We start from the raw sequence: 12,457 nt of genomic DNA on the forward strand, positions 1-12,457 counted from the left end.
TCTTTCTTTGCATTGTAAATACAAAATATTTACAATTATTTATGTAAAATACTGCTTTTTTTGAGTCAGGAAATCTGCTCCCTATGAGGAAAGCCATAAAGTTGCTGTCAGTGCTGTCGCTCCAGTTGCAACTGTCCAGTGGTTGTAAGACACTGCATCTGGCTCTACTTATCTTTTTAGTAGATTACACTAAAGTGAATCCTTAAGGCTAAACCCTCTAATTTACTGAAACACATGCACATAAAATTACAGCTGTCTCACAAAAGCTTTCATTGATTTGAACAGAGCTGGGATTCATTTAAGTGGTTATAAAACTAAGATAAGCAAACTTTTTTCAAAACCAGCAGGAAAATAACGCAGCAAAACACCAAAACCCAAACAGAGCTAATTACTGGTTTATTGATTGGCTCATCAGCACCTTATTCTTCACCTATGTGTCCACTGACATTCCTCCTGGGTTCCTTGGATCTGTGTGCACCTCGGTCCCACATGGAAGGAAGAATATGTCAGGAAAATAGGGCGTTTGTTGAGGTAAAGACACAGTTGTGCTCTTAAAAGTGAATACTTATATTGTGTAATGTTCATCTCTCTGAAAGCCAACTGCCTAAAATTTGGCTGTCTGAAGCTGAAGGCAGGGCAGCCCCGGGTTGTCTGCTAAGGACAAAGAGAACCTAGAGGAAAAAAGCAAGAAAGATGATTATTTTCAGGCAGCTTATGTCATCTAAAGATCTAGGACGTAGCCTTGTGTGCAGCTCTGGGGACCTATGTAAAAGAGGGAGGAGAAGAAGGCAGTTTTCCATGAAGACTCAGATGGGTGTGCTCAGCTGTCCTCCCAGGAGCGAGAGTTGTGTTGCCCAGCTCAGGGCATTCAGTGCTCCTCTAAAGTTGGTTACATGTTGGTCATTTCATCACTGTTCAAGGCAGCTTGGGGTGTTTCAAAACAGCCCTTAGGGTGGTGTTCTTCTGCGTCAGAAATGTTTGAGAAAGCCACGGAAATCACAGAGAGAAAATTAATCTGTTGGTTTTCTAAGGAGATGGTATCATGTTGGCAGAAGGTGGTGCTGTTACCTGATGTTGCTGCAGATAACTAACTGCCACGTCATGGCACAAAACCCATGACTCGAAAAAAGATGTTTTTTTCCTGCAGCCATAGGTGTGCTACATAAATAGATACAGATGAGGTTTCCCAGTCCCTGAGATATAATGAAGTGTTCTTAATTAGAAGCCAGACAACCGGGCCAACGTTTCTTCCAACAGAAAGCAGGATATGGGGTGAATAGTGATGGCAGAGAAGTAATTGCCTCTGCACGATGGCTTTCCGATGGGGTGGCTGATTTCACCCAGAAGCACGGGGTCCCATGGGTCATATGAGCTGGTCATAAAAGCAGAAAGCAAAAGATGTGTGATACAAGGGATGGCTGGAAGTTTCAGAATGCCTTTTGAGAGCGGTATGCCTTCACACTCAGAGGTCAGGAGAGAAAACCCAGAGAGAGAGGTTTGGGTTGGAAAAAGCTCTTCTGATTTCTGTCTTCTGCGAGCATGAGGCGGTCAGGTGGCACCTGGTGCTGGGTTGGGTGTGTGGAGCAATTCACACGTGTGGCACACATCACTTCAGGGCTCTTCAGAAATATCTCACATCCTGTGGACAAAAAAGGGGACGATCTGTAGCTAATGATACACTGATAACACGAGGCTCATTCTGAGCCTTTAGAATACACATAGATTGTATTTTCAAGCTCTGTGTTATCATCATAAAAGCCAGAAACTTCTTCTGTGTTTAATGAAAGATTAATGATTTTTGCCTGTTTCTGTGCCTATAGAGAGCCCAGTCGAGGTTGTGGTTATGATTTATGGCATTGGAGCAGAACATGCATGCAAATAGAAATCGTTATGTTGTTTCCTATAATTCAGGTTAACTGAGGAATTAGAAACAGTGACAATTGAAAGCTTTATCTATTTCTGAGTTAGAATTTGGGCTCTTGGTAACCCTGTGCTGTTACCATCCTTGGACCTACTGAAAGTTCCTGATTCAGAAAATGTTTGAAGTGATGAAAGCTGAATTGTCTGTTGTGTAGCAGATGGAGTATCAACCTGTGTTCCTGAGTGTTGTGATGAATTTTTATACTCAAGAGCTTTGGAATGTCTAGATATACATCAAACTTTTTGACTGTTGGTTGGAAATGGGACCAAGTGTCAAACCTTTTAAAAATCTCTTTACCCATTGCTCAATCCTCAGTAATTTAATCTTGTTTTAAACATAAGCATCTCTAATGAGGAAAATGCATCATCCATACTAGGAGAGAAGGTGGAGCAGGTCATGGAATAGATGCGTCAGGATTTGTGCTCTCTGCTGAATTGCCTCAACAAAGAGAGCAGCAGTGCATCGTGAAGGGCTGGAAATGTGTGTGTGCCTGGCACAGGGGGGGCTGTGATATGATATGCAGTGTTCAGAGCTGGACAGGATGGGCTCTGCATTTCAGAGATCAATTTGCATCGTTGCATTTTGGGCCATATTTTCAAACTCCAGAAAGCTCAACTTTGATTCTCTTGCTAGAACAGCTCTGTGGAGGGGCACATAGCCCACGAGTACCTGAATTTAGGTTGGGGAGGTGCCCAGCTCTCAGGATTTGGCTTTTAGAGACCAGGCACTGTGCCATCCCTTCAGAGGAGAGAGACAGAACCGGTCAGATGCCATTTAAGATACAATTCAGTGTGAGAGCTAAAGGCTCTTGCAGGATTTTCGGACCTTGAGCATAAGTCTGCTTGCATTTTATTTTATTATTTTTTTTTTTTCCCCAATTGGATTTCACGGTTGAAACTTGGTGTAAGAATTGCGAGGCTAGGGAGCAAATAGCTTTTTATGGAGATTTGAATTACATTTTACACTTGAAAAATCAGTCTGAGCAGCGAGTGGAAGGGCCTGGCGCTCTGTCTGTGCCCCAGTCCTGCTGCTGGCAGCCTGCACAGGGCAGTGCTGGGTGGGGAAGGGAAAGGGAAAAGGAGAGGGAAAGAAGCACCATGGAGGGGTGGCTGCTTCCTCCTCTGAAGCCCTCCATAGCAGCCACTGACAGAGTTTGTGGGGACTTAGTGATGGATGGATGGAGTGGTTGGCAGCCCTGCCCATGGCAGGGGTTGGAACAGGGTGCTCTTCGAGGTGCCCTCCAAGCCAAGCTGTTCTGTGAGGTTAGCTTTGTTTGCCTTCCATCAAGTGATACAGAGAGGAGAGGTGGTTGCTGCTGCTTTCTGGATGGCTGCCCTCAATGCAGTAACGGGTCATTTGCTTCAGCTGAAGTCTCCTCTGCTGACAAATACCACTGCCACTTCAGTAGAATATTTAAGGCCATTAATCCTTAGTATTCATCTGATCATGGTGATATGGACTGCGTCCTTCTGTATGTAAAATCCAGCAGTTTTCTGCAGGATTGCAGGCACTCTGCAGAGCTTCCCGTGCTGAGAGATGTATCTTTATTTGATTCTGTGATGGACATCTACTGCAGAGATTAGCAAAATTAGCTGTCAGTCAGTTTGTGAAGGGTTCACAAGATGGAAACCTACTTTTGGTTATGCTGTGAGCATTGGTGGGAAACAGAAAATGAGTCCAGTGGTGGCGTGATCTGACCCTGTAACCGCTGCTACTCAGGTGCGTTCTGTTGGTGCCATTGGAAGCTGTGGTCAGCAACAATCTTTTTGTTTTCACTATTTTTTAGGTGTGAATTGCTGAAAAGCAAACCTTTCCCACAACTAATAGTATTTGCTAATTACCTGTGAAAAAGCAATTATCTCCTGGTGATGCAATTCTTTGGGAAGGCTTTTTTTTTTTTTTTAATGCATAATTGGTAAAGAGGGAAGGAATCTCTTCTACAGAGGTTGTTTTCAGAAAAAGCTTCTCAAATATTGTACCTGATGTATCACGTTAGACACATCAGATCGGGTTGCATCAGCAGTGTTGCGTTACGTTACATCACCGAGGTAATGTGCTGTGACAGATTTGCAGTGCAATGTGTCAGCTGGAAAATAGGGAAAGATGTGATTTCCCCAACAAAATACTCCTTAAGCTTTATGGCATTTTCCCCTCCTCCAAGTCAAGAAATGGTTGCTCAGGCGTTGGGGTGTTTCTGAAAAGAGTCCGTTACGTTCAGAAGAATTTGAAGCTGTTTTGTTGTTGCTATTTTATTTCTCGGTGGATAATTATCTAATCTGGAAAGAAGATATCTTGTTGTATTTCCGTTACCATTTTATAATTTATCTGCGTCCCCAAACATTCAGCAAAGTGAAGAGGCAGTTTCTAGGAGGAATTCAGCTGACAAGGTGAGGCATCCTGGCAGAAGACTTGGCTATGGTCCTGCTGGGACGCCAGAGCAGGGCAGGAGGGAATGGATGCTGGATGCACTTTAGCTGTAGCTTTGGAGCTAGAGAGGGCAGAGCAGCATGGACAAAGAAGGTACACTGTTAAAGTGGGAGCTATGGAATCGATGTGAAAACAAAAATCCAAATATTTTGAGCACCTCTTCACCCCCTACGTTGTCAGATATAAAGGCTAGTATGTTTTCTTTTTAGCCATCCTTCATCATGAGCTACTCAAAGCTGTCCGATATTAACTTCCTCTCATGCATTAAGCTTCAGTAAAACCGAACCAATATACAGAGAAGTGCTATGCGATAATGGTGAAGATATCCTCACCGAGCTGTGGTGGGTAAAACCCCAAGCTGCTTTGAGCTTTGTACGTACTCAGATACAAAGGATTGAGATGTTTGCTCTCATTTTAGTGAGCTCTTGTGACTCGGTACATTTGGCACTTCAGGGTTCAGAATAGCCACTTGTTTCCTACAAAGCAATGCCCTCAGCTGTGTTACTATTTGGTTGCTCGTTAGGATCCCGTTTAGATCTTTCTATTGCTCTGCAAATATGCCTTCGTTTCACAGCAACTTGCCTAATGCTGCTTTGTTTGGCATTCTTTGTTGGAAGGATCAGGGTTCTGGTGCACTCAGAAAGGAATCAGCTAAGTAAATCTGTAATAGCATCGTTGTTTAAACAGCGCCTTGGATTGCTAGAAGTAAAATTAAAAATGTTGGTTATGCACCTATGGATGCCTTTCATTTTCAGTTCAGTAGTTCTCTTACAAAGGACGTCAGTTGTGTGGGAAACGGTTACCTGCCGTTTTTGCTTACTTTGATTTAGCACTTAAGGACAATACTGAGATTTTACAGCCGGTCTTGAGTGAGGTGAAGTGCATAATCGCTGTGCCCTGGGAACAGCCTGGGAAATGAATTATGGGTGGGCAATTGCTGATCTTTCCCTGCCAACCTCCACTTCTGCTTGCTCTAAGCACGTGTTAAGAACATTAAGAATAAAGGTATTAAAAAGGTATTGAGGAGCCCAACATCCAAACATGCTTACGACGTTTCTTTCAGGAATATGCAAAGTAGGCCTCTCACGTTCCTTGAAAATAAGAGCTGTATGTCAGTTCACCTTCAAACTCTGCAAAGTGTTAGGTGCCCTATTGTACCCACATGTTTCAAATGAAGGGGCATCTTGGTGCTTCTGCCACTTGCTTCCCATCAAAACACTGATGTCCCACCTCCCATATTGCGTACGTTGTTCAGATCAATAAAAAAGCAGCACAGTCTTAAGCCAGCTATTAACCTTGCTCTCTATACACAAGTTGGTATTAGCTGCCACTAACCTTTATCCTGCATTCTGAACCCCTACTCTAAGCCTTTTTCTTTAAACCTGTTATTAAGTCTGCCTTTCATGTCTAAACCTGGTGCAGTCGTGCAATTAATTGCTTTACTTAACATGCAAGGTTATAAGTGATCTCTATGATTCCACTGACGTTAAAGAAATAAATGGAGCTGAAGTGATTTTTGTTACAAGGTGATCTTTGTGCAGTCTTTGGTTGGTGGGACCAGCAGCAGATGTGTATTGCAGAATTAACGTTAAGAGTAATAACTGCCATTGCTCCACAATGGCAGGATACACAAGAACCTGCATGAGTCTTGTGCTTCATTTTGTGCTTTGAAGGAGCTCCTCACTCACAGTCAGCACCTCCTTTTGTGCTCTTCTTTTCCTTCTGGTTGCAAACAGTGTCTGCTTTTCCTGTGGTGTACTGGGAAGCAGAGAAGTTCAAGCAAATGCTCACAACGAGCAAGAGGGAATTTTCCTACTGCAGCGGGAAGAGTAACCCCAGTTGTTTAGTTCCTGGGTCTTAGCCTTTTCTGCTGATGAATTCAGAGGAAGATGAGTTTGGATGTTTTGTCAGGTCAAACCAGACTTGTCTCATGATGAGACTGAGAGAAGTGCTCCCAATGGCTTGGAAGTAGAAGTAAGGAACTTGGTGACACTTGTTGGTAAGTGCCTGATGCAGTAGCATCCCTGCCCAGAAAGGCACGGCTCCCTGAAAGCAAAGCAGGTGAACAGGGAAGGCTGGTAATTCTGTTCTTTGCTCAGTGAGAGGTAAAATTTCACATGATTTTATGAAAAAAACTTGTGGTGATCCAGAAAAGCAGGTGACTAACAAACGGGTAAGGTTTCTGCAGGAGCTTTAGGGTGAGGTTTAAGGTTCACTTCTGGCTAGATCTAGAGAAGATGTGATCGATAGATGTGCCAGAACAGAGCAGAGGGGTTCAAAAAGCTTGGGGATAAGGCTGAATTCCAGGGTTTCAGGGCAGATATTGTATCCAAGTGAAGCTTGTAATAGCAGTACCAGGAGCATGATGGAAAACCACTCCATCTACTCACTCTGCTTCAGGAAGATGGTGTTCTTTCTAAGTCATGCAATAGGCATACAGGAAAGCAGCAAAAGACTCCTGCAGACAGAATAGCTGCTGACAAAGCTGCAAGAAACCACCTTTAGAGATGAGCAAAGAAACATACAAGATGGGGAAAAGAGGATGAAGAGATTAGCGAAAATAGGAATTGTCTACCAGGGTTGGAAATATTAACGTGAAGAACAGAGCACAGCAGTGCTCCCTCCTTGGAGAGGTTGCTGGATCTTTGCATTGCTAATTTGCTTGCTTGAAAGTTCTCCCAGGCTTCTAGGGAGGAAGAGGCAGATGTATTCTCGCAAGGCAATCAGCGTTTGTGTAATGTTACCTCTGTGTCCTGAGCTGTGGAGGTACTGGGGGTGAAGCCTCAGGGCTCCTACACAGAAAATACAGAAACTTCACATCAAAGAGAGCTCGTTTCCAACCATTGTATCTTCGTTAAGTAGCACATCAGTAGGAGGGCAAAATAACAGTTGCTCTAGGCCCAGAGAAGCTTTTGCATTGCTGCCACCCCAATTATTTCCTTTTTTTACACATTCTCAGCAATCTTTTGCCTCTGTAATTACAGCACTGAACACTGCAGCTATTAGATACAGTCACTAGACTTTTAACAAGCCATCATTACTTGCACTCGGAATCTTACAATTTAAAAACAGTGTCTTTGAGAACGGTGTAACTTCTTTCTCCTTTACAATAAATGCACAGACTCGTGCATGGACACGTGTGTCTAAAAGCTGGTTGCAGCCAGGGGCTTTGATAAGGAGCAGCAAAGAAGCCACGAATAGAGCTGTAGAATTATGACCCCGATTCATATATTCTGGTTACATTATTAGTAGCATCTCAATATTGGGAAGATAATTGCCAAATACTATCTGCAGTTGCCAAATATCTGCAGCCCTCGAGGTCTGAAGTTGATGTCAGAACAGCCATGTATCATTTGTTTGGAAACCCAGAGAAGTCAGGGAGGCAGGTGGACAGGATCTGCCTTTTCCCAGCTCCCCCTCTCTCTGGCAATTTCTTTGCTCTGGAAATACTGCTGAATACTAAAAAGAGGTTGTGTTGTGTACAGCCAGGTGAGCAGGGCTGTGGGTGACCTCATCAGCCCATGGAATTCTGTGCTAACCCCAGGTGGTCAGGCAGAGCAGACATTTCAAAACTTATCCAGCTCTTGTCTTACTGTCTTTGAATTTGCATAATTAAAAGTGAATTGCTTGCTGTATTTTAATATATGCAGTGAAAATGCATGAAAAGCTGAAGAATTACAGCAATCCAGTAATTCATGTCATGTTCCATTCAGAATTACAGCTTTCCAGTGCCAGCTCAAACACCGAGGAATCCCTGCCACCATAAAACTATAATTGCTGAATTAATAACAGCGGGTTCTGGAGAGTGACTGCAAGACTCTGTGACCCAGGTAATGGAAACACTCATGTTAAAGTGAAGTTGATACATTTGACTTAATCTATGTAATATCAGTCCCTGGTACTAAAGAACATTGCTTTTCCATCCCATAAGAAAGCTGCTGTGGTACCCTCTGCTTTAGCTTGAGCTACCTGCATTTGTTAGCCACTGGGAACTAGAAATTACATTTTCAGGGATCAGTCAGATTGCATTTCCTTCTACCAGGGTATTTGTACCCCAGTCTGTCTGCCTGCAGCTTCTGGGAGGTGGAGTTCCCATCCAGCTGCAGAGGGTGGAAACAGGATGTCGAGGGAGATGGTGAAAGACTTCTGCTAACACCTCATTACTCCAGCAAGTATTAACGACTGAAAAAACAATCCCTCCCCCTCTCTTCTAACTCAGGAACAAATTCTGCAGCTGGTGCCACATGGCCCCACAGCTATGATGCTCCTCAGGACTGGGATCTTTATGCTCTTCAAACAGGATAATAGGTAAGTAACCAAAATTGACTTCATCTGAATGGCATCAATTGTTACATTGTGTGTATGGAGGAGTTACATTTTTCTTTATAATTTTATTTTATTTTTTTTAAAAAGACTTTCCCTAGTTAATAGAAGGACCTGGTAATCCATTTACCATGACTTCCTCAGGTTTGGTCCTTGAATGTGACCTGTGGTTCTCTACATTTACTTCAGTAGGATTTGATTCTTGGTAACCTTTATAGGCTGACTCAAATCATTAGGGACAAATTGCCCATGTCAAAGGACTTGATTGTATCGTGGAATCGATGTAGTGCATAACTACTCACTTTGCAAAGCTCAGTTGCAGCGAAAGCCAAAGCTTGTGACCACTGAGATGTTGGACTTCTCAGCTCAGGGCAATGTCCCATACTGGGGCAACAGCCTCTCTAAGGTTGTATATACACTGTGGATAAAAAGAATTGGCAGTTTTCAGAGCTGGCAATCTGCTCCTTTTCATAAGAATTACCATCATTAATTAAAGCATCTTTTTTTTCTAAGTATTTCAGCTCTAATTCTCTTGCAGGTTCATAAATAGTAACATCCCTTTGTCCTGGAAAAAGTTCATTTCTTCTTTTCTTTCTCTTTGTCATTGCCCTCGTTCTCTGTCCTCTCATGGCTTAAGGTAATTAAACTTCCAAAGCCAGATCACCTCTCTGAAATATTTAAGCATGATCAAAGAGATTTTCATGTTTCATTTGCCCACAAAGCTCCTTGGGAGTTTTGAATGCAAAAAGCTTTCTCCTTTCTGCAAATGACTGCAGAAGAGGGGCTGGGTCTGCTGAGGGACAGGTTTGCTATTGCCCAGACCTCGTGCTACCAAGTTACGGTTCAATAAGCAAACATTTCAAGCCTTGTGACTTGTAGGCACAGGAAAGGTATTTAACCTCATTGCTGCCTCTTTGCCATTTAACACTGAAGTTCCAGCTTGTACTGTTGGATGTTGATGCTACTTGGAGTTGAAATGTTGCATCCAGCAGACGTGTGCAAGGTGCTCTCTGCAGTTGCTGCATGCCTAACTGCATTCTTGTGATGGAGCTTGGGCTGACACACGGTGGGGAGGAAAATCTTCTCAAAGGGAAATTCGTAGAGTGAGATTACCCAGAAGAGCTGAATGAAGGACCTGGGTATTTTGAAAAGAAATATGTGTAAAACTGTGGTGTCGAGGCAGAAGGTGATCCCTCTTTTGATGATTTGAATTTGTGGAGGTCTTCCTAAGCTGACAGCAAGGCAATCCTCTTGTTTTTTCACTTCACTACGAAATCTGCTTTTCCTGTGCAGATATTTAGCTCGCTGGCTGATGTTTTCCTGAAATTTCCTTTATTAAGTGTCAAGCTTTTGTACCAGAAAATATCAAACACAGCTAAAGGTCAAAGTAAATCATGAATAAAATTACAGAAACTGATGTACAGTGGAGGATAAAGCAGAATGTCAGATGGCAGTTTACGTGAACACGATTCCCAGAGCAGAGGCCAACCATGCCCACCCAGAGAAGCCCTGTGCCCATGCTGCTGAGTCCTGCTCGTACTGCTCTGTTGATATCAGACTGGGAGTAAGAGTGAGGTTCCCATTAATTTCACCATTAAAAAAGCGAGGATTTGGAGATCCTGACTGAATGCTTGTCTTTCAAGAAAACATCTGACTTCAAAAAGCACAGAGATGCCATGGGTACCAGTTATCTCTGGAGGTCTCCCTTTAACTGCAGCTTGACTTATTATCAGGGAAGAAATTGTTCCTGAATCTTACTACTTTTTCTTATTTCTTGGCTTAGATGATGAGAGCAGACAAAGTCGAGGCGTTCTGCCTGCTGTGAGCACAGAAGGGCCATCTATGGGCAGCTTGCAAGCTGGGAGGGTCTGTTAGGTCCATCTGAATCTGGCTTAGGAGCAAATCAGTTCCATGAGCCAGAGAGACAGTCATGGCATTTTCAGTGTGTCCTGTGGTTGTTTTTTGTTTGTTTGGGCTTTTTTTGAGCACGGATTAAATGCAGAGTTTGTCTACTTACCAGGCTTCCTATTTTGTAGAATTGGTAGGCATGTGAATACTTCTACTACGTACAGATATATACGTATTCAGAGGCTTTGTGATCATACAAAACTTAAGCAAGAATAAAAGTAATCTCTTTTTTTCTGGATTTTGCAGCCCATGTCTAAAAATAGTTGCAAAAGCGGAGAGAAGGAAAAACACACGTCCACAGATCACAAGCAGAAAAGTAGATATTTTGAAATACTTTGATGGTAACAAGAATGTTGTCTCCTTTCCAATGTCATTTTTTTTTTTTAAAGCTCAGTAGGCAGCGAAATGAAATGTTTTATGGTTTTATCAAGTGCAGCAAAGTCACTGCTATTATACTTGCAATTTTATGACCTGGTAAACAGAAACCTTAGTGCATAAGGGTCTGAGTGGCAGCGGTGTAGAAAACTGATGATTACGCTGCCTTGTGAAATGGGAGCTCCTTCATAGGAAACGCGTGCTACCTGAAGCAGCAACACCTGATATTTGTCCTTGTGGAGCGTGACCCTGTGGCCAGCATTGATAGTGAGTCTGAGAATGAGGATAACTGCTGGGACAGTAAAACTGTTGATAGATTTCTGTATTTCAGCTTGGGCCACATGGAATACACAGTGCCACTTGAAGTGCAGTGTTCTCCTGGAGCTGTCATGGTGGGTAGATGAGGCTGCCTGCGGGAGGAGAGCACGGGGGCTGAGGGTTTGCACAGAGAGCTGGCTCTGGCTGTTGTCTGCTGTTCTTGCTGTGTCCTTTGCTGCACGTGTTACTGGTGCATTTGCTTAGAACATTTAATTTGCAGCAGCCGTAATTTATATTTGTAATTTTGTCTGAGATCAATAAAATAAACCAAAGAGATTTATAGCCTACTTTCAACTAAGATGAATTGAAACAGGCTGCTTCCCTGAAAAGCTGTATTTAAACGGCACTTTAAAAGAACAAAATGAGATGGGATATTTGCATGCAAGTATGGATAAACAACCCATAGTGTGTGGAAGAAATACTGGGAGGGGTGAACACGGTCAGTGCAGGACTCTCTGCAAGAAAGTTGTGGGAAACGTGACTGTAGAGCAGGGTCTGATAGCAGACAAGTAACCATTTGAGAATGTAGATTGTTTGTTCACAGCAACTGGTGAGGAGTGAGGCAGGTAATCCTTGAAATCCTGAACACAAAGGCATACCATTCTGGTCCTTTGGGAGGTACTTAGTCGGGTCCTTCCCTTTCTCCTTTCCCCTTTCCTTCCTTTCCTCCCTCCTTCCCCTTCCCTCCCATCCTTCTTACCTTTTGTCTTTGGTCATGCTTCCAGTCCTTCAATGGACTTGAATGAAGGCTCTGACAATAGGACTGCCTGTGTCTTTCCTCTTTTGAATTACAATGGTCCAGCATCCTTGCTCCCTGCCTGTGATTTATTGAAAACATTCAGTAAGAAACAGGAACCCTAACCTGTGTGACACAAACTGTCAGTTTGTTCATTTCCCAGCTGTTAGTATCTCTTTAGCATTACCCTCCCTTTTAGAGTATGTTTTTAATCAGTTGTGCAATTGGAATGTATTTTGAGAAATAAAGGTCCCCTTTCTCCCTTCACTTCCCCTTGGCTCCTGTTGTGATCTGACCCTGGGAGGAGACCACTTATCCCCACTGTTCAGTAAAACAAGAGTCCAATGGACTACAGTCTTTGGAACTTTCCTCACACTCTGTAGCCCCAACAACTGAGACTTTTAACTTAGGATTGCATCCATGGAGTGCTTGCTGAAGCATGGACCAGC

At 43.1% G+C, this 12,457-nt stretch overlaps 2 long non-coding RNA genes across 4 annotated transcripts in view; one reads left to right on the forward strand and one right to left on the reverse strand.

The window, feature by feature from the left end:
- The window catches only part of LOC122176044, a 180,368-nt gene that overhangs the window by 161,799 nt on the left and 6,112 nt on the right, over positions 1–12,457 (forward strand). The window contains exons 7-8 of the long non-coding RNA XR_006177611.1: positions 8,062–8,178; positions 8,568–8,656. This is a non-coding gene — a long non-coding RNA (uncharacterized LOC122176044). The remainder of the gene's footprint in view (positions 1–8,061; positions 8,179–8,567; positions 8,657–12,457) is intronic.
- Positions 384–12,457, reverse strand: part of LOC122176043 — a 28,023-nt gene continuing 15,949 nt past the window's right edge. For all 3 annotated transcript variants that reach the window (XR_006177609.1, XR_006177610.1, XR_006177608.1), the window contains 2 exons: positions 11,973–12,090; positions 384–1,639 (listed from right to left, as the gene is read on the reverse strand). This is a non-coding gene — a long non-coding RNA (uncharacterized LOC122176043). The remainder of the gene's footprint in view (positions 1,640–11,972; positions 12,091–12,457) is intronic.

This window comes from Lagopus leucura, unplaced genomic scaffold, assembly GCF_019238085.1.
Source record: "Lagopus leucura isolate 7727_CA_CO unplaced genomic scaffold, USGS_WTPT01 Super-Scaffold_760, whole genome shotgun sequence".
Classification (NCBI taxonomy): Eukaryota; Metazoa; Chordata; class Aves; order Galliformes; family Phasianidae; genus Lagopus; species Lagopus leucura.